At 37.9% G+C, this 21100-nt stretch overlaps 1 protein-coding gene across 2 annotated transcripts in view; it reads left to right on the forward strand.

The window, feature by feature from the left end:
- The window catches only part of ppp2r3a (protein phosphatase 2, regulatory subunit B'', alpha), a 91999-nt gene that overhangs the window by 3403 nt on the left and 67496 nt on the right, over positions 1-21100 (forward strand). The window contains exon 2 of one of the 2 annotated variants that reach the window (XM_079875663.1): positions 14412-14475. The exons of the other annotated variant lie outside the window; for it this stretch is intronic. The gene's annotated coding sequence lies outside the window, so the exon portion shown is untranslated. The remainder of the gene's footprint in view (positions 1-14411; positions 14476-21100) is intronic. 2 annotated transcript variants of the gene reach the window in all.

Consider the following 21100-nt stretch of genomic DNA (forward strand, 5'->3'; position numbering starts at 1 on the left):
GAGGCTGAAAGGCCTGCTTGAGAAAATGCACAGTTCAGTGTGATCGTCAATGAATCATGTATTACACACGTTGTGTGATACCAGTGATAGTAACCACAGTATACAAAAGTAAACACAACATTTCACATTCCATTAAGTGTTTTTTTGGGGGGGGGGCTGCACTCTTGCAATGGTATTAGTCTCAAGCTGTGTTACAACAATATGATCTATTAATTATTTATGGCCATTTTTTATTAGAATGTACTCACTTAAGATTTTTGGCATGCAAGGATTCCTCAGTTGCTTTTGCAGGATGTGGAAACTCCCGCTCATAACTCATATCAGGCCTTATCTATTCAATCAGAAGTGGTTTGGAAAGTGTGAGTGCAGAGTTTCACTGTAGGCATTCAAATTGCAGGTGAGGGAAAAATCTGAAAACTGCTCTCTGCAACTTATCTTAAAACTCCGGTATTGCCATAGTAACTATCTGTTCTAACACAGTGAACATCTATAAGCGGAGAGCGGTTTTCCTGTGATTCAGATGATCCTTTTGAGGTAATTCAGGATGCTCATGAGGCGTGAAGAACCTGAAATGCAAAAGCACGTGCCTCAGGTTTAAATACAGCTAATGAGGAGGTGAGTCTGTCATACTGAGAGAAGGCTTTCATGAACTGTAATAGATATAATCTGAGCTGGTGAATGATGGACATCTATTTGGTGCTGCAGAATTTTATGACTAATGACAGTCGGTCTAGATTACTAGCTTGATTACTGTTATGTACAAATCAGTACAAGGCTAAGCTCCTTTCTCTTGGGAACATTTTGGCTGGTTTAGTAAGTTGCTGACATATCTAATTATTTTAGCTCCGCTGCAAAACCAAGGCATAATGGAAGCACACCTGACGCTGAAACTGTGCCAAAAGCAGGCCTCCTAAAATAACTTTTGAACAAATTTTAAGGCAACATTGCATGTATCTTTCAGTAAGATCACTGAAGCACTGAGGCAAGCTGAGCAAAAAAATAAATCTAAGGCTGTGTAAAGTAAATGGCATACTTTCATACTATATAGCAGGTGAAAAACAGAACAGTATGTGCACAGTATTCATATAGACAGCAGGTAAAAAGTACCCGGACGACCTTCTATTTCTCACATTAAATTCAAAATAAATTTTTACGAATGTACTAGATATTATTCAGCGGCGTGATGAACATCGCATGCTGGGTTTGCCTACTCTGCCGTCGTGTTCTTCGTGCCGTCTGGATGAAGATATACGGAGCAGAGACTGCGCAGCGAGTTGTGTTGAAGAAGAGAAAACTTAAGAATATGTCATTGAGTTCTTTTGTGAAGTTGTGTGAACAACATGTCTGTGTGTATGTCTGCGCACTTTGGTTAAAGTGGTAATAATGCGATTAAGGTGTTTACATGCCTGTTTATTGCGTTTAATCTTGAGACAAACAATGGCACTGGCATTTTTTAAGATATGATCACATTACTTTGATCAAAGTATTGCATTTACATGAGGTCCCAGAAATCCCAGTATAATTGCATTATGAGGGTGCATGTAAACTTACTGATTGACAACATGATGAATATAGTAGTATGCTCTTACATTCATACTACACGCTTTCATACTATAACATACTTTTTTAATGCAAAGTAATTACTTATTAAAAAGAAGTACAGTACAGTGGGGAGAACAAGTATTTGATACACTGCCGATTTTGCAGGTTTTCCTACTTACAAAGCATGTAGAGGTCTGTAATTTTTATCATAGGTACACTTCAACTGTGAGAGACGGAATCTAAAACAAAAATCCAGAAAATCACATTGTATGATTTTTAAATAAATAATTTGCATTTTATTGCATGACATAAGTATTTGATCACCTACCAACCAGTAAGAATTCCGGCTCTCACAGACCTGTTAGTTTTTCTTTAAGGCCATGTCCACACTAATACGTTTTTATTTGAAAACGTATATTTTTCTCTCCGTTTTGGCCTTCCGTCCACACTGAGACAGCGTTTTTATTAATGAAAAAGAAGCTTTTTTGAAAACGCATTCCAAAGTGGATACATTTGAAAACGCCGTTTTCATGTTGTAGTGTGGACTGTGAAACCGGTGGTATTTAAAAACGATGACGTAAATTTAGTCATGTGACGCATATTGTACCAATAGATATTCATGTTTATACCAGTATTGTGCCAGTTATGTGCTATTCACTTTCACACTGTTGCTAAAAATATTCTACATTGCACACTCTTCATATCACATTCCTGCAAAGATGACAGAATTTACTCACATTTGCTGTCCTGCGGCAATACATGAGAGCAGTTGCGTTTTAGACCAAACATATGGTGACTGTGTGCGACCTGGACCGCATCATTGAATGGTGAGATATTGTACTAAATAAAATGATCCTGTCAGAAGAATTGCGCGATAACTTCATTATTTGAAGAGTTCAGATGCAAAAGCCTCTAAGTGCATCATAAAATTTTCTTCTAGAATGATCATTTTTATAAAGCTTGTATATTTAAGTTAAGTAATTTAACTTAAATGACAATTCATAGGTAATTTGCATTGCCATTTAAGTGAAATTGAACTTAAATATACAAGCTTGATAAAAATTGTCATTCTAGAAGAAGATTTCAGATGGCACTTAGAGGCTTTTGCATCTGAACTCTTCATTTATTTTTCCATCTGAATCATATCAGTGATCTTTTCTGGGGTTTTACGCATGCACAGTAAGGTGAATTTAGCGTTTTCAGGCGTTTTTCAAAAGTTTCCACACTGAAACCTCAGAAAACACCTGAAAACGCTAGTGTGGACGGAGAGCGTTTATAAACGAAAACGCCGTTTTCAAATGTATCCGGATTAATGTCGACATAGCCTAAGAATCCCTCCTGTTCTCCACTCATTACCTGTATTAACTGCACCTGTTTGAACTTGTTACCTGTATAAAAGACACCTGTCCACACACTCAATCAAACAGACTCCAACCTCTCCACAATGGCCAAGACCAGAGAGCTGTGTAAGGACATCAGGGATAAAATTGTAGACCTGCTCAAGGCTGGGATGGGCTACAGGACAATAGGCAAGCAGCTTGGTGAGAAGGCAACAACTGTTGGCGCAATTATTAGAAAATGGAAGAAGTTCAAGATGACGGTCAATCTCCCTCGGTCTGGGGCACAAGTGGGGCCATGTATCGCCATGGCCAACAACCTCCTTCCCTCAGTAAGAGCATTGAAGATGGGTCGTGGCTGGGTCTTCCAGCATGACAACGACCCGAAACGCACAGCCAGGGCACTTAAGGAGTGGCTCCGTAAGAAGCATATCAAGGTCCTGGAGTGGGCCTGGCCAGTCTCCAGACCTGAACCCAATAGAAAATCTTTGGAGGGAGCTGAAAGTCCGTATTGCTCAGCGACAGCCCCGAAACCTGAAAGATCTGGAGAAGGTCTGTATGGAGGAGTGGGCCAAAATCCCTCCTGCAGTGTGTGCAAACCTGGTCAAGAACTACAGGAAACGTATGATCTCTGTAATTGCAAACAAAGGTTTCTGTACCAAATATTAAGTTCTGCTTTTCTGATGTATCAAATACTTATGTCATGCAATAAAATGCAAATGAATTACTTAAAAATCATACAATGTGATTTTCTGGATTTTTGTTTTAGATTCCATCACTCACAGTTGAAGAGTACCTATGATAAAAAATTACAGACTTCTACATGCTTTGTAAGTGGGAAAACCTGCAAAATCGTCAGTGTATCAAATACTAGTTCTCCCCACTGTATTTAGAGAGTCTGCGATTTCGGTCGCAACCAAATGCTTTATCGAGTGCTCTTATTCAATCCCATAATGCACCGCAATAACAAGTGTACAACTGATGTACACTCAACGGCTAGCAGCTGCTGGGAAATACCCATGCCCTGAATGAATGAATTCAGGTTGGTCGACTTACCTTAGCAATTTGTTAATATCAGACTCTATCCTTTTTCTGTGTCCAAGCCTCTACTCATTTCATTTAAGAAAACTTTATGCAGTCTATGAGTACTATGTATTCATATTACACATTTAAGCTAAGCTTTTAAAAACTCATGGTGTGTACACTACAGTCTCCGGACTCACCGAAGTCCCGGGGACCATTATTTTTTAACGATTTATAAAAGGTGAATAATTGTCTGTCCATTTGAGATTTCAGTATCAAGATAAAGGTTTGGAGGGTTTTTTGGTAGTATTACTGCTAGGGATGTCCCGATCCGATCCACGGCATCGGTATCGTGCCGATACTGGCCCAAAACGCTAGATCGGATATCGGAGGGGAGAAAAAAAATTATCCGATACCTATGATCCGATACCCATTAGGAGTGGAACGGTACGTATTCGTACTGAACGTACGTTCGGTGCATGGATTTACACAGAGAATACACGGTATAAAAATAAATAAATATCGCGTGCACATTAATTAATGTAATACGGAACTAACGTTACTGTTAGATACGCGCATATGTATGGAGGTAGATTTGTGTCTTTATTATTCAATCAAAAAAAAGGTTGCTTCAATCAAAAAATATATTTTCAATCAAAAAAACCCGTTTCAATCAAAGAAAAAAAGTGTTTGAATGCAAAAATATATTTGAGACTCAAAAAAATGCATTTGAACACTATTTTTTTTTGCTTGAAAATGTTTTTTTTGATAGAAGTGAAGGTTTTTTTGTTTGAAGCAACTTTTTTGATTGAAGTATTGTTGTTTTGTGTTTGGGCCATATTATGGGTAGGACATTTGTGTCTTTATAATTCAATCAAAAAAGAAGTTGCTTCAAACAAACAAAACATATTTTCAATAAAAAAATCACTTCAATCAAAAAATAAACCTTTTCAATCATAGAAAAAATGTTTTTGAATGCAAAAAAATATTTGAGATTCAAAAAATTGCACTTGAACACTTTTTTTTTTATTGAAAATGTTTTCTTTGATTGAAGTAATCTTTTTTGTGTTTGGACCATGTTATGGGTAGGACATTTGTGTCTTAATTATTCAATCCCAAAAAAGTTGCTTCAATCAAAAAAAAAACATTTTCAATCAAAAAAAAATAATTTCAATCAAAGAAAAAACTGTTTAAATGCAAAAAAAAAAAAAATCATTTGAAGTGTTTTTTTTTTATTGAACTTTCTTTTTTTTTGAATGAAGTGAAAAAAGTTTTGAAGTCGTTTTTTTTTTAAATCATTTTGACACAAACGTACCGCAGTGGGGGCGGGTGCTTCCCCATTGGTCAGACATGCTTGAGTGACAAGTGTCTACACCAACGACGTCTTTCTGACAAGCAAGTCATGGTCGCCACTCGCCAGCGAGCCAGGAAGCAGTGGTGGAGTTGTTGGTAAGTAGATAAAACCGTATTAAAATGATTGGTGTCACGTTATTAGCCTACTCTGTTTGATATTTCGATTAAACATACAGCTTGCTAACTTAGCTCACGTTGACTAATTTGTGTGATGGTGTTAGATATCTGACGCCTCATATTGTCAGGCAGGCTAGCAGGGTGCGCTAACGGCTAATTGAATTGTTTATTTCACTTAAGTAACGTTACAGAGGCTTGCTATGTGCTTGTGCTATATTGTGTTATAATACGTAACGTCATTAGTGGTCAAACAACAGTCCACAGGCCAACTGTTGCCCACAGCGCTGCCTGTTTAGCAGCAACAGGTCATGCAGAGCCTGAGTCTATCTTCTCACACAGCCCACAGGATTACAGCTATTTGACCGTCCCGCTCTCTCTCTCGCTCACGGGTAGTGGTCTCCCCACCATCACAGTCAAATGCTCGCAGACACAGAGGCAGATGCTGTTATTTTGAGAGCGGGGCTTACATATGCCGTCCCGTACGGAAAATAATGTTGCATACCACCGGTAACATGAATATATATTCCGTTGCTCGGTGCGCAAACTAGCTGTGTCAGGCATTATTTATAAGTAGCCTAATGTCCTGCACAACTCCACATGGAAAACTGGCAGTTCAATGAAGTGATGCTTATTGTCTGACATAGTGTACAAGTAGTTACTAGCTTAAAGTATTGTGCCAATAATGATCCTTATTTAAGTTAGCAAGCTGTATGTTTAATCGAAATATCAAACAGAGTAGGCTAATAACGTGACACCAATCATTTTAATACGGTTTTATCTACTTACCAACAACTCCACCACTGCTTCCTGGCTCGCTGGCGAGTGGCGACCATGACTTGCTTGTCAGAAAGACGTCGTTGGTGTAGACACTTGTCACTCAAGCATGTCTGACCAATGGAGAAGCACCCGCCCCCACTGCGGTACGTTTGTGTCAAAATGATTTAAAAAAAAAACGACTTCAAAACTTTTTTCACTTCATTCAAAAAAAAAGAAAGTTCAATAAAAAAAAAACACTTCAAATGATTTTTTTTTTTTTGCATTTAAACAGTTTTTTCTTTGATTGAAATTATTTTTTTTTGATTGAAAATGTTTTTTTTTTGATTGAAGCAACTTTTTTGGGATTGAATAATTAAGACACAAATGTCCTACCCATAACATGGTCCAAACACAAAAAAGATTACTTCAATCAAAGAAAACATTTTCAATCAAAAAAAAAGTGTTCAAGTGCAATTTTTTGAATCTCAAATATTTTTTTGCATTCAAAAACATTTTTTCTATGATTGAAAAGGTTTATTTTTTGATTGAAGTGATTTTTTTATTGAAAATATGTTTTGTTTGTTTGAAGCAACTTCTTTTTTGATTGAATTATAAAGACACAAATGTCCTACCCATAATATGGCCCAAACACAAAACAACAATACTTCAATCAAAAAAGTTGCTTCAAACAAAAAAACCTTCACTTCTATCAAAAAAAACATTTTCAAGCAAAAAAAAATAGTGTTCAAATGCATTTTTTTGAGTCTCAAATATATTTTTGCATTCAAACACTTTTTTTCTTTGATTGAAACGGGTTTTTTTGATTGAAAATATATTTTTTGATTGAAGCAACCTTTTTTTTGATTGAATAATAAAGACACAAATCTACCTCCATACATATGCGGGTTCTTTAGGGACACCTAATCTGTAGCTCTGAACGCGCGTCTATATCGCTTCAAACGCTCACTTTATCATTATACGCGCGCGGCGCGTCCTATTCACTTTGGACGCGCGAATGGATTCAAACTCTTCAAGCATCGAACTAGACGCGATAGACGCAAATTTGACGCTCTATTCGCATTTGGTGTGAACGCAGCAAAATGAACAGGCTGCGATGTCAAGATTGCAATGCTGGAGTGTGTGTGTGTCAGAGAGAGAGAGGAACGGGCGCGATCGAACAGTGGAAACATAAAAACATACTCCGTCATTTTCATACAGGACATCATTAAAACTGCAAAAAGTGTTTAGCCTACTTATATTTGTGTAAAACCCAACATTGTGCTTTTGTCAAACTGTAAACTCTTGTCAAACTGTAACTGACACACACACACACACACACACACACACACACACACACACACACACACACACACACACACACACACACACACACACACACACACACACACACACACACACACGCTGTTTAAAAGCAAAAATGATATCATCTTTTGGACATTCATCATTGCATTGGTTTTCATTTCTTGTCCTAAAACAGAGCACTAATCTGTTTATTTTTAAGTTACACATTCTACATTGAATAAAAAAGAAAATCAAATGTGTTTTTAAAAGTAGTATTATTTTATACAGAAATAAATTATTTATAATTCAGATGAGAATAAAGTTAAAGTTAATTAAAATTTAAAGGAAACAAATATATTGATCTGAAATATAGCAAATTAATTTTAAATTCATTCAGGTTACCAAACATATCTCAAGGTCTTTTGAATAAAGGCTGGCAGTCTTTCATTATCAACTGTTGTTGTGGACTATATACTGGAGAAGTATTTGTTCTCCATTTGAGTGAGATGTTTTTATGTGGCTAATTGAGCAAAGTGCTTCCATATATTTTATTATTATTAGTATTAGTTCAAGAATAAAATAAAAATATCGGATTGATATCGGTATCGGCAAATAGCCAAAGCTGCGGCATCGGTATCGGTATCGGAAGTGAAAAAGTGGTATCGGGACATCCCTAATTACTGCACACCATGATTGTATATTAGCACTTTTGTTTTTTGTTTCTGGCTTCTGATAGAGTGTTGGACCCTGAAACCCTGAAATTTGTGTGGCATACAGAGTTGCTGCCCATTTAGAGTTTTCTAAAGTGGTTACAATGACATTGGTCGAAGGCAGCACACTAGATTTTAGAATGGACCTATCACGCATCTTTGCTCAGAAATCTCAACCACAATAGATGATTATGACATAATGGAATCAGGATTTGTCTTATCTCAGATTTACTCGATGGTCAATCAGACAGTGGAGATCACTGTTTTGTCAGTGTATTTTCTGGGCTGAATTATCCCTCATGCTGCAATCAGGATGCACAGTGCGCTGGGTGGCCAGTTCCACAAGGCCATGCCACTAACCCTCGTTTGATGCAAATGACAAAATCCTTTGAAACTCAGAAATTTGTATTCCTCTCAATGACTTTCACAGGAATCTAATCGTCAGCCTGGTTTAGTTCTAAAACAATACCAAACAAGGGCTTGTGGCGTGTTTACAGGGTTCCCAGCGACAGGTCTTTCTCATAAACGCTACATTATGCACATTTCTGGAGCGGAGCCTATTGCCTGAGCTCCCTCACGCTCACAGCGGGATGTGTTTCCTCGGGGCAGCTCTGGTGTCATTGCAGGCCTGTAGCGTGTGGAATGCAGCGGGATGAGTAAATGTTCGTGTGCCGAGCGGCCAATCATTGTCCGCCACTCTAACACTGCACTCTTGTGTGTGCTCCACTCAGCCATGGAGGCAAAGACATTCTTCCAGTGCCAGGAGCGCTGCCAAGAGTTCCACAGGAAAATTAGAAAGGAAGGAGGGCAAATGGAAAGAGAACAAGAACAAAGCTATTGTGTGGCTTTAGTTACATGCCTCTCTTATTGCTCTACTTGAATGGCAGAGAACCTTATAGTTTTTTATTCGTAAGGCTGTGTTAAATGTTTTATGGAAGGCGTTGCCTCTAACAGTGGGAATCATTCTCCTCTGGCGCAATCTTGTTGTGGTTCAGATGCTAATTTGGGATTTTTGAACTTTGCAATGACTTTGAGAACTGATAGAGTGCCATTTAAATGTTATTTTTCTTTTTATATTATGGAAAAACCTGCTTTGGGGTGAGTCCATGTAAACAGCAAGCATGTGGAATAGTAATAACAGAGGGTTGCAGCCCCATTTCCTTGTTTATTTTCTTTATGGTCGCAACCACAATAAAACACAATGACCGGTTGATACTGAGCTTTTTAGCACATGCGTGAGATTGCAGGGTTATTATAGTTAACTAAAACATTTTATTTACTTGAAATAAAAGAAATGTACTAAAACTGAAACTTGTTTTATTTCACAGCTCATTTTATATTTGACTCATATTCATTTAGTCGACATACTAAAATAACTAAAACTAAAATAAAAATTAAGAAAACCTACTGTATATCAACATTGTTAGTAATACAACGGTACTAAAATATAAATAACGGGGAGATTGCTTGCTCATTCTGCAGAATATGATATTTTCTATCACCTCGTTGACCACAATACTTTGGAAGGATTTCTCAAATCATATGGGATTTATTTTTTTCTGTACATCCCCATAGTGTCATTGGCCCACCTGGAAAGAGGAGAAGACATGCGGAAGTGTTGTTGTTTAGAGCCTTCCAGCAGCTGTGGAATGGACAGGGGTCATAACGGTCGCCCCTCCTCATCATGTCAGTGGGAAAGTGCTCTCCATGAATTTGTTTGCTCTTTCTCCACCCTTATGACTCCATCGCTCTGTGGGGGGAAACAGAGATCATAAATCAGATTTGTCCCTAGGGGAAAGTGAGAGGACGGAAACCAGCATGAAAATGTTCATCACGTTCCATAAATGTGGGCCGTGTCGGCTGCTGATGTTGTTTATGAACGCTGCCTCCCTCAGACTCTGATGGGTCTGATACCATGATGGCTTCTAGTCAGTTGTGGTTTATTGATTGCTGAATAAGGATGGATGTTAGCTCTCAGACTAAGGCCATTCTGAGGTGGTCCGTGGGCGTTGAGATGGAGCTCAGGGTGGCTGTTATCTGTTCTGGCTTGAAGGCTGGTACACACAATTCCAGTGCATGTACAAGCAGTAATAACACCCCTGTGGACCATAGGAGAGCGACAGGTAAAATGAGAAAAATAATAAGTGCTTGTAGCCTTGCTCTGACATTCCAGGTCTCAGAAGCTGGAATGTTATGGAAAAGTAATAAACAGGTTAAAAACACTACAAATGTCTTGCAATTGGAATTGTGAATGCTAATTAGGCAGCTGCTGGATTTTTTAAATGTGTATATTTTGCTTATTTAGATTTACATTTAGCATGAAAGACTTCATGCTTAATTTTTCTGATGAACATCTAGCTTTATATGGAAGAGGTGGTCACATTTTTTGCCCAAAACAGCCATTTATAAAATTTCATCAGGGATCAGCTATACCAAGAGGACTGCCGTCGAATGCTGATTTGTTTCCTGTGAAAGTCAATGCTGTGTTTTCTTGAAACGTAAATGCAAAATACTACCTCATTACTGTGAGACGATTGAGCAGAAAGCTGACGTTTGTTTGTCTGCAGGCAATAAACTTTGTGCTCAGGCTTCTTTTTTGGAAAGATCTTCATGATTGTTTCTTGGAAAACGCCCTGATTATGGGTGGGTTCCCGGGTAAGGAACACAATGTAACATAGCAAAGGTTGCAACATGTCGACATGACTGTAATCTTAATGCTGGGCTGCTAATGAGGGGAAAGTACTATGCTAAACATGCCTGATTTCATATATAAGGCTGTGTTTATATACCTTATGTCTTGCATTATCAAATCCTAAGGCTTTTGTGCAAATGATTCAAAATGTGCATTATTCAAAAGACCTTTGGGCTACATGTGGCCAAACCTGATTAGTATTTAGCTGCTTGTGTTATTTTTTTCACCCTATTTATTCTGGTGCATTACTAAAACACAATGGCACACTTCCTTCAGGCTGCGTTTAAGTAGTTTCCATGGCTACAATTGCTCTTGCAGCTGGATGGGCAAAATGAGCAGAGAGCATGGACGGTAATGTTCTTCCAAACACCCCTCCTTCACTCTTTCTCCACTCGCTCCCTAAAGGTCTTGTTTTGGCACGGTAGGGAGGGATTTTCGGGAGGATTATGCTGTAGTTAAGAGTAGAGGAAGTTTGATTGCACAGATGTTGCACCCCATCACAGGTGTGGCCTAACTGGAGCAGAATGGAAGAGCTGATGTGAGGAGATGAATAGATAGAAACACATCTACAGGCATAGGGTGCAATTGGGAGCCAGGTAGATATGTTGGGAGAAAAGATCTAAGTTGGGAGATTCCCAGGTGGAGCTTTGGTCGGAAAGCCTTTGGTAAATCAAGCGCCTGTCGCATTCGTTTGACAAGGCAAGGTATGTATTCGCTCCACATTTCATCTTACACTGAAGAACCGTCATGAAACAACAGAGACATTCTTTTAGGCTGAACATTTGAGAATGAGATTTGGATGTGAGGAGAGAAGAACAAAGTAATAGAGAGCCTGTCTTCACTGGTTTGAAATGTGAAGCTTCAATTTCTAATTAGTAAAAGGATAAAGAGAACTTTTAAGTGTGTAAGACTGACCTTATTTTATCCTTTTAGTAGACAGTAGACGCTAGACATTTTAAAATGATTTTTTTTTTCATCATTTTCCTTTGTCGTTCTAAACCCTTTATTTTCTTATGTGAGACACAAAAGTGATATTTTGATCTATATAGTTTGAAAAACCTCTGCGCTCTGAATCTCTGCTTTTTTTAAAGAAAACAAATCTGAGAATTGTTTTTGATTAAATTCTTATATTAAATTAATAAAGTTTTTTTCTCCAGGCCTGACAAATATGGAAAAGAGTAAAATCTTAAAGTCATGTACATTTCTGCTCTTGTTCTGTTTTTAAACTACAAAATATAACCATTTTAAGTATGTTAATTCGAAAGATTGATGCCTCACATACAAATAGAAAACAGCCCAGGCTAGTAATCTCTCTAAAATGAAAAATCCTTATCCAGTAATCACAAACGACTTGAAATGTCATGGGAAAAAATCATTGAAACCTCTCTGGTATATGCATTGGTCAAAAACAGTGGGACAAACATTTGCAGTCAAACTCCAAAAACGACAAATTTGCAATATAAAAATAGTCTATATGAGTCTTTCTGTTTTTGATGCTGCAAAACCCAATGGGCTTATTTCACTGCAGACATCTAAATATGGAGAGTTTGTTACTGATTCACACCCAGTCTTTAAAATGAATGATACAGTCAGTGCTCATATGGTTCCTCCCTGGGTGGGTCACTAATGGCTGTAAATTGTAATTGTTTTGTAACAAATTTCTTTCAGGACGTTAAAGGAACTTTCCTGTAAGTGCTTGTTTTGAAGGGTGTAAAAAGGACTGGGACACATGATCCTTTTTTTTTTAATTATTGAACATGGCAGGTGAGTCTCTAAATGTTATGATGACTTGTGTGTGAGTCAAGCTTGACATGGGGAAAATAACCTCTGCATTTGCTTCAGCATTTGCTTTTCTTCCTTGTTTTGACATGTTTTTACTGTTAGCTATTAAATCACATGTATCTGCCAAACTAGGTCCTATTACACAGTGTTTAAAATGGGAAAGTATTTATATTTGTATCTTTACCTTGAGGTCAGGTCAGCACTGAGCTCATCTGAAGGTTTCCAAAAATACAGACCTGAAATATCCCTAACCTCTCTGAGGTTACAAGTTCAGTAGCTGCTCATATAGATTGTTTATCAGAAACATTTAGTAAACATTTGGGTGAATCTTGTGAAAACTGTCAAAAATATGTCAGGATTATATTTCACCCTCAAATCAAAGAAATGATATTTTGCTTAAAAAGATTAAGCCTATTTTCAAATCTTAAAAAAAAAATCTTTTTTTTTCATGACAATTAAGCACATGTAAACCCCCTGAATTTTCATGTCTGTAATGTGAAAAAAAATGCAAAATGTTAAAGTAACTATAATGCATATGATTCATCATAATTTAATTTCTTTTACAGCCATAAATTTAGGCAGATTTAAATAAACATATATATATATATATATTTATAAACCTTGTCATATATATTTTTTGTTTTAACTGGGCATAATTGAGAAATTGTGGTGAAATTTGTTCAATTGTCATCGAATTAATACCACAATGCAAAAAATATTTTCATGTTGTTGAATTCCTTTTGTTAAATGTCTAGGAAAAGATGTAGATCTGGTCAGTCTGTTAACAGATATAAACAAACCAAAGGACCAAATGCCAAGAAAAATAATCCTTCCCATTTCTGGGATTTATGCCTCTGACAAGAAAAATATATCATGGTCCACACACAGAAGTTTGCACCCACTCAATCACCCCTTTTTGTGGCACTGATTCAGGGGGCGAGCTGTGGCCTTTGTGGTTTCTGCATACGTATGAGATTGAAACTTGCTAATTTTGGGAAGTCATATACGCAAACAGCTAAATATATCAGTGTGGCATAAGCAAGTGCTTATGTCACTCTGTTGAGTTCTGGAGTATGGAGTGAGTGAGTTCTTCCAAACGCCACTGATTACTTTTTTAAAACTATTTTTATAAACACATCCACCCAGTCTGGGTGAGCAGAAAGAATGAATCAGCAATTGTGATTTCATGTGACGTGTGTCGTAATGATTATTTTGTGAAGTGATTTATCCCTCAGTGTTACAGCGAGTGAAGCTCTGTAATGATGGAACTGGTCACGTCAAAACCGCAACATTGCTCAACGTTTACGACTCCTCGGCCGATAGCATCTGAAATTGCTTTTTAATTACATAGCCATTTGGAATCCCAATATTTGCTGAGTAAGAAAGGATGGCAGATTGAAAGATTTAAAAGGAACGCTAACACTGGAACGCGTTTAAACCGTTTTTCCATGATGTTTGAAACTTTCTGGGCTAAGTAGCTCTCTGGTCCAGTGATTACATCGCAAACTGGTTTCAGTGATTCACTTAAGACTTTAATGCAATAGAGTGGTTTGTGCTCTGCTGTTTCATGGTGTCATGTAGCACTGCACTGTGGGTTGAATTAGTCATTTTCTAGGGAAAAGTAGTCTTCACACGGTTTTAAGTGTACCATTTGATTATTCTCCTAAAATGGACCAGACAGTGTCTGTCTTTTATTTAAAAAAGCCTTCTTTTTCTCTCTTGTGAAAATGTCAATGTTAGGTTGAACATTAAAAACACCTGTTGAACTTATTCAGTTTTGTGCTCTTTATTCCACAGGTAGGAGTATGAATCCTCTCTGGACTGCGAGAGCTGTGCTAGAGCTGGACTCAAAATAAAACAGGTAATGAATCCAAGTAGCAGGTAGCTAAAACTAAACCCATGTGATTGTTGACAGATGGTGCTTGTTTGTTTTCCTGCCTAATATAACTCAGAAGTGTGTGGTACTTTTATTTTTGATTTGATTTTACTGGAGATCTGCAAACGTAATGCCTGGAGAAAGTGTAGCTATTACCTCTGCACCACTGAGCCCCAAAGGCACCATACCAACCACCTGTGTGTCTGCTCGGAGAGAGTATTTGTCTTTTTTTCTGTTTTATAAGTTGGTGAGTGTAACATTTCTGACAGGGGGCTTTTTACATGCCATTGAGTAAACTGAAACATGGCAGTAATGACACAGCTTGTTGCTCTCGCTCCAGGAAGCATATTCCAGTCAGATGAAAAGAGAAACTCTCCGAAGACGTTGAATTGCAGCCATAACCTGTAAATCAAGGCAGCTTTGTAGAAACCTCTGCGTGGTCCATTTTAATGTAGACCATTGCTCAGAAACATACATGAGTCACACTTACTGCGGCGGTATAACAACCTCACAATCTGGCCTCAGTCTCACGGGACATTCTTAAGGAGTGAGGTAAGACCGACCCAGGAAACCTCCCAGCATTTTATTCTTTGAATTATTTCTCTCTATGGGAAAATACTGTCACCATTCCCTTTTAGTGTTGTTCCCTTTAAAAGAAAAGATCCAGAGAATAAAATTCAGACTAATGCGTCTGCACACAACCTCTGAAAATGATATAGAAGATGGATATATATCTTTAGATACACATAGATAGAAATATATATCTATGAGATGGATGGATAGACAGACAGACAGACAGACAGACAGACCGATATGGATGGAGTTAGAGATAAAGATGGATAGATTGACATCGGATGTATAGACAGACCGTGTTGTCTTTTTTTGTAATGACCAGGAAAGACCTCAGGCTTGCTGACATGTTTTATTATTTATATATTTAAGATGTGTGATTCAAAGTAGAAATGTCTTTCCCTTAGTATTTTTTGCACAAGTCAGTTGATGTGTGGAATCTTCATTATGTGGTCAGCAAGTATTTAAGCCAAGGGATCCTCTTACTGGCTTTCTTATCCTGCAGTATCAGGCAGATTCTGCTTTAACTGATTTATAAATAAATTCTTAAATATTTGTATGATTTGTCACACACTCTGTTTCATCTGCTCTTGTCCATGAATGCCTGTTCCTGCTTCAGAGTATATAAAAATACCATTGTATCTCACAATGTGACTATTTTCTTTTTCTCGGTGGAAGTCCATAATTATCAGTTATTCCCTGGTCAAATGAGTATCATCAAAAGACATTGAATGTCAGATAATGACAGAATTTATCCCGTTGCAAGCTAAGAAATGTCTTAATGGCATTATTTTATTGCAAAATGTGAACCATTTGTCATAAATCACGACTTGCGGCTTTGATAAACCACATGGGGAGTTGTTTTCATCACACTGCTTTCTTGTTGGGTAGGGATACTTTTCTTGAAATATTGAGAACATGGATCATGTGAAAATAGTGCCAGCTGAAAGACAACACTTTTCTATTAGTGAAAGACTTTGCCGATATTACATATTGTACGTATTACAAACGTCTCAATACGTTTTTATTAACAAAAGTAAGTCCCGAGGTCTCTGCTCTGTGTAATATATTGTGCAATCATGCATGATGGGAGTAAACCCAATGTAAGGATTGAGTTTGTGAAGCTTGAGTGAAAACACAAGCGTGTGGTTGTCTGTCATTTGTGATTGAGTCGAGTATGAGCAGCCCGCAGTGATGTGCCTAAGGCACGTCTCCCTGTGGCCCCATGGGTTTTGTGGGATAGCAATGGTAAGATTTTCCCTGAAACATAGTTGGCGGACTACATTGTTTTTGCATTTAATGGTTTTAACCTTTGCTAAGGCCAATTAGCATCATTTTTGTTGCATGGAAAATGACACGACACAAGCCCATTAATTTGTCTGACTATTTAGATTTTTCCCACATTATTGCATTTATTACTGCTATTTATGTTTTTAATTTATCAAGAGCATATATGTAACGGAGGTGTTGGGGGTGTGCACGTCATTCTCTGCTTCATTTCCCCTCTCCCTAAATCAACCCCAGAACAAATATATTCTCCAACTCCAGATGCTCTTAGCCAGCCGAGTGCAGACTGTCCCGCTTCTCCAGATTTGACCGGCCCTCACTATTTTTGAGTCTTATTCATTGTTGGGAAATTACTTGCTAAAAGTAGTGACATTATTAGCTTGACTACATTTTTAGTTGAATGACCTTAGTAGTGATGCACAATATATTGTTTTAGCATCGATATTGCAATGTGTGCATCCGCGATAGTCACATTGCAGAATGTGTGATGTCAAGTATTGGGATTGTAGTTGATCCGGAGCAGATCAGGCACCATGGTTTGAATCGCACATGATTCTCGGGATTAATTGCAAAGTTTAACCATCATATAGCTAATGTTTATAATTTGTACGTGTTTTAGGTCCTGTCAGTTTAAACATTCAAGTGATTTTAAACCATTCTAGCGCAAGAAGACAAAAACGAAAACTCAATTTGTTTAATGTTTAATGGGTAGATGGATCGAAGAAAATATATAGATGGGATAACACACTGATCTGAAACCTGACAAACTTGTCTGTTGCAGTTGATTAGCATCTGTCTGTGTTGTATGAATTGGACTTTATTTGCTTTTAAACGGTTGCTTAAAATGGCTGGGATTGCAAATATAAAGCAGAAAGTACTTGAACATTATTCTAAGTTGCTTTCCCAATTTACGTTGACACTAACTGTAGCTCTGCCAGTTCCTCATTTGACTTTGAGGTTTGAGCAGTGGCAGCTCTTGGATTTACTGAAGGCAAACCACACTTCTCTGTTACAAAGTGCACTTTAAAACTGAGCTGTCTTCTCCAAGAGTGGCTTGTGACGTTAGGGAAGTGGAGCCACCCTGTCTCTGTTAGACAGCTGAGGATGGATGGGTGAAGCCTGTGTGCTCTCTCCTTCATGGCATGACCTCGGCTCTCCAGACCTGATCTGAGGATCACATGCACCAAGACAAAACTAAGAATAGATTACAAACATTTCGCCTTTCATTAAGTAGTTTCATCAAGGGTGGAGCTAGTGGACCAAATTGGTCTGGCAGTGGTTAGTATTCCCTGTTTTTTTTTCTCTGGTGGCCCACGGTATAAGCCCCTGCCCCCTTAATCGTTAAAATGAAAGTGCCCTTTTTGGTCTATTGCGGTGCTCCCCGGATCGCAATTTGTACCAACAACATTACACACTAGGCTCATATTTTTCTCCTTAGCTAGAAAATCTCAACAACTTTACAAATTATGCACCAAGTCAAGTATTTAAAAGGCACTAAAGTAAAAAACAGTCAGAGTTAAAGCCTATATTAAGAGTGAAGTTATGCAGAAATAAGGTTAAAGTTACTCTTAGTTGCTGACACTGACACACAATAAGAGAATAGGTACAGTTTATGTGCAAAGGGCACATAATTTGTTTTTGGAAATAGTAATGTACTGATGCCTTTATCAAAACTGACTTACAGGAGTCAGCTTTCTTTGCTGGAAGGCATATTAAATGGCTTATGACTCAATCCTTGACTAATTTGATTATTAATACATATTATATGGTTCAAATGTTTGAGTTTATTATAAACTCAAACATTTGAACCATATAATATGTATTAATAATCAAAGAGATTTTAACAACTTAACTAATCAAATGTCTCAGTATACTGAGACATTTGATTGGTTAAGTTGTTAAAATCTCTTCTAGAGGGTAAAAAATAGCTAAGCATAGTTTGTGATGTTCTTGAGATCATGTCTTAAACTTTGAAGGAGACAAATATGAGACCACCGGAGTCTTTAGTTTAGGAGAAAAATCTGACCACAGCATGATTTTGTTGAGATCTCTTCTAAACTTTAGAGGAGACCATTGAGAGAGTGTTAGAAATTTTGTTTTTTCGAGAAAAGTGTGAGGAGCTGGAGGTTTAAGCAAAAGTCTCCATTTGATGTTAAAGTAACCTCATTTTTGTCTAGGAGAAACATTTGAGATGTTAAAGAGATCAAATTTTTTATTTTTCTTTCCTCTGGGCAGACCTGAGGAGCCTGAATTAACAAAGAAACGGTATATAACAGCCTTTTCAGATATGGCTTTATAGTTAAAAAGTGGTTGTTCGACGTGCAGACAAGCTTGTAAAAAGAAGCTCCACCCAATATCGTCAGCATTAGAGAACTGTTGGGCACACATTCCAGCAGTGTCGAGTTTCATAATAAAACATAACACCGGCTCCACATCGCAGCCCCTGTGTGAGAGTGCTGTGGCCCACATATGTTGCCATTTATGATTATTTTCCTCACTTCATTAGGACCCTCAGCACACAGCAACCAAGTAAACCCACCCAAGCCCATATTTAAAAATCATCCATTACTCAGCACAACCTTACATGTAAAAAAGTTTGATCACAGCTTCTGTTCAGTCTGATGATGAGGATGCAACTTTCTTTCAAAGGGCAAAAAATCTGATTAAATATACTAACTGTATATTTGATAATGGCTAAATGGTTTAGATGATGATATATTCTCATTAGGTGAAAGGAGCTTAACACAGGGACTTGACAGTAATGAGTCCTGTGATGAAGACATATGTCTCTCATAAAATCAGGGAAGTGCTTTCCAGGAATAGAACAGTTTATGGCGCCATCAGAATTAAAGTATCAGTGAATACTTGGGCACCCGAGATCTCTTCGGAGAACCCAAGAAGAAAATTATTATCAGCCAGCTGCCTTCAACAGACATATGAGGTTTTTACTCTTTTCCAGTCCGTTTGAGAGACTGTCACACAATTATGCCTGAATTAAAATACGAATATTATGATGGGTTTCTGAGTGCTCTCACAAGACACTTCACATACTGTCTGCTCACATCATAGTGATTTTGTCAGCCCTGTTGAATTGAATTTGAGTATAGACCAGGGCTATTCAGTTGGCCTCCTGCAGGCCAAATCCGGCCCGCCAGTTATCTCCCTCCCCCTCTTTTCCTGGTGGTGTGGCTAAATTCGGTTAGATACGTGGCTGCAGTGGTGCCTGCAGCTTTACGCAATGCGCTCTCCGACTGACCTAAGAAGCGTTTTCCGTGCGAATATTTCAGCAGTTATTATGTGTGTCCTGTATTTCTGTCGACTGAATCAGTGATTCCAATCATTTTTGACTTAGGGCGCTTTCACACTAGCACTTTTGGTGCGCACCCGGGTTCGAATGAAGTCAGAGTTCGGTTTGTTTGGATGATGTGAACTCTGCCTTCCAAACTCGGGTGCGCACCCGCGAACCGTACTCAAGTGCGATTAAAAAGAGTGGTCTGGGGTAATGATGGCAGTTTCTTTGTGAAGGAGTGTGTATAGTGTAAGGGTGGATTTCCTGCAGGAGTTCAAGCTGCAAGACTGCCGAATGACTAAAGAAATGTTATTAGCAAGATGGTGTAAAACTGTACATTTCTTGTCTATTACCACCCACTGCTACTTATACCAGCGACGGAAATAAGCACAGTTACAATAGCTAAATATGTGTTAGAGCGTTGCTATAGAGAGTGACCATATTGTATTGCAATATGTAGCACTTCAAAGTCAATACCAAATCAAAACTTTAGCACATTAGTTGTAATTGAAAAGGTTTGAGAGAGAGAGAGAGAGAGAGAGAGAGAGAGAGAGAGAGAGAGAGAGAGAGAGAGAGAGAGAGAGAGAGAGAGAGAGAGAGAGAGAGAGAGAGAGAGAGAGAGAGAGAGAGAGAGAGAGAGAGAGAGAGAGAGAGAGAGAGAGAGACCCAAGAAAGGGACCCAGAGAATAAGAGAGCCAGAGCACCAAAGAGACAGAGCATCAGTTACAATCTTCTTTTATCCCTTCCCTGACCATGTGACTAAAACCAAAATGTGAGACATTCAAACTGACCAATCAGATAATTGCAACTTCCCCCAAAGGTGTGACAATTCATCGACCCCCAAAGTACACACATCTTGGCCTACAGGCCTTGATCACTATCAGCCCCTCTGTGCCTTTAGGAACTCCAAATGGTCCTTGTGGTAGAAAGAGGGGGTGGAAAACGGTAAAGCAAATGTCTTGGTTCATTTCAAATATCTTGGATTATTTTCAATCCTACAATAGTTTTTACCTGTGTTTAGGCGTTTTAAAAAAATATATAACATATAGAATCATAATATCATTTGTAGTAAGTGACCACGCATGGTCTTACCTGTGGTTACCAAGTCAGTCTCACTGTCAGAACATTTTCATTTAAGCCTATAATAATTATAATTAAAATAATTCTTACCAATAGCTATGAGCTTGTGTAATTCATATATTTGTTCCAACGAAAATAGTTGTACACAGCTGTAAATTATCAGGGTTTTATTTATTTATCAGGGTCTTATACTTTTGGGTATCACAAAAAGTAAATACAATACTTTTCTTTAGGTTTACTTTAGCTTATTTATTGAAACTGTTATGTGTTTCACGCATAACTCAAACTTAAAAATAAACTTAAAATAAAAATAAATGTTTCCTTTGGCAAATAACTGTAGTACAATAAGCTGAAGTACTAAAAGTGTTAAAACTAAAACTTATA

Source organism: Squalius cephalus (genome assembly GCF_949319135.1).
Source record: "Squalius cephalus genome assembly, chromosome: 7".
NCBI classification, from domain to species: Eukaryota; Metazoa; Chordata; class Actinopteri; order Cypriniformes; family Leuciscidae; genus Squalius; species Squalius cephalus.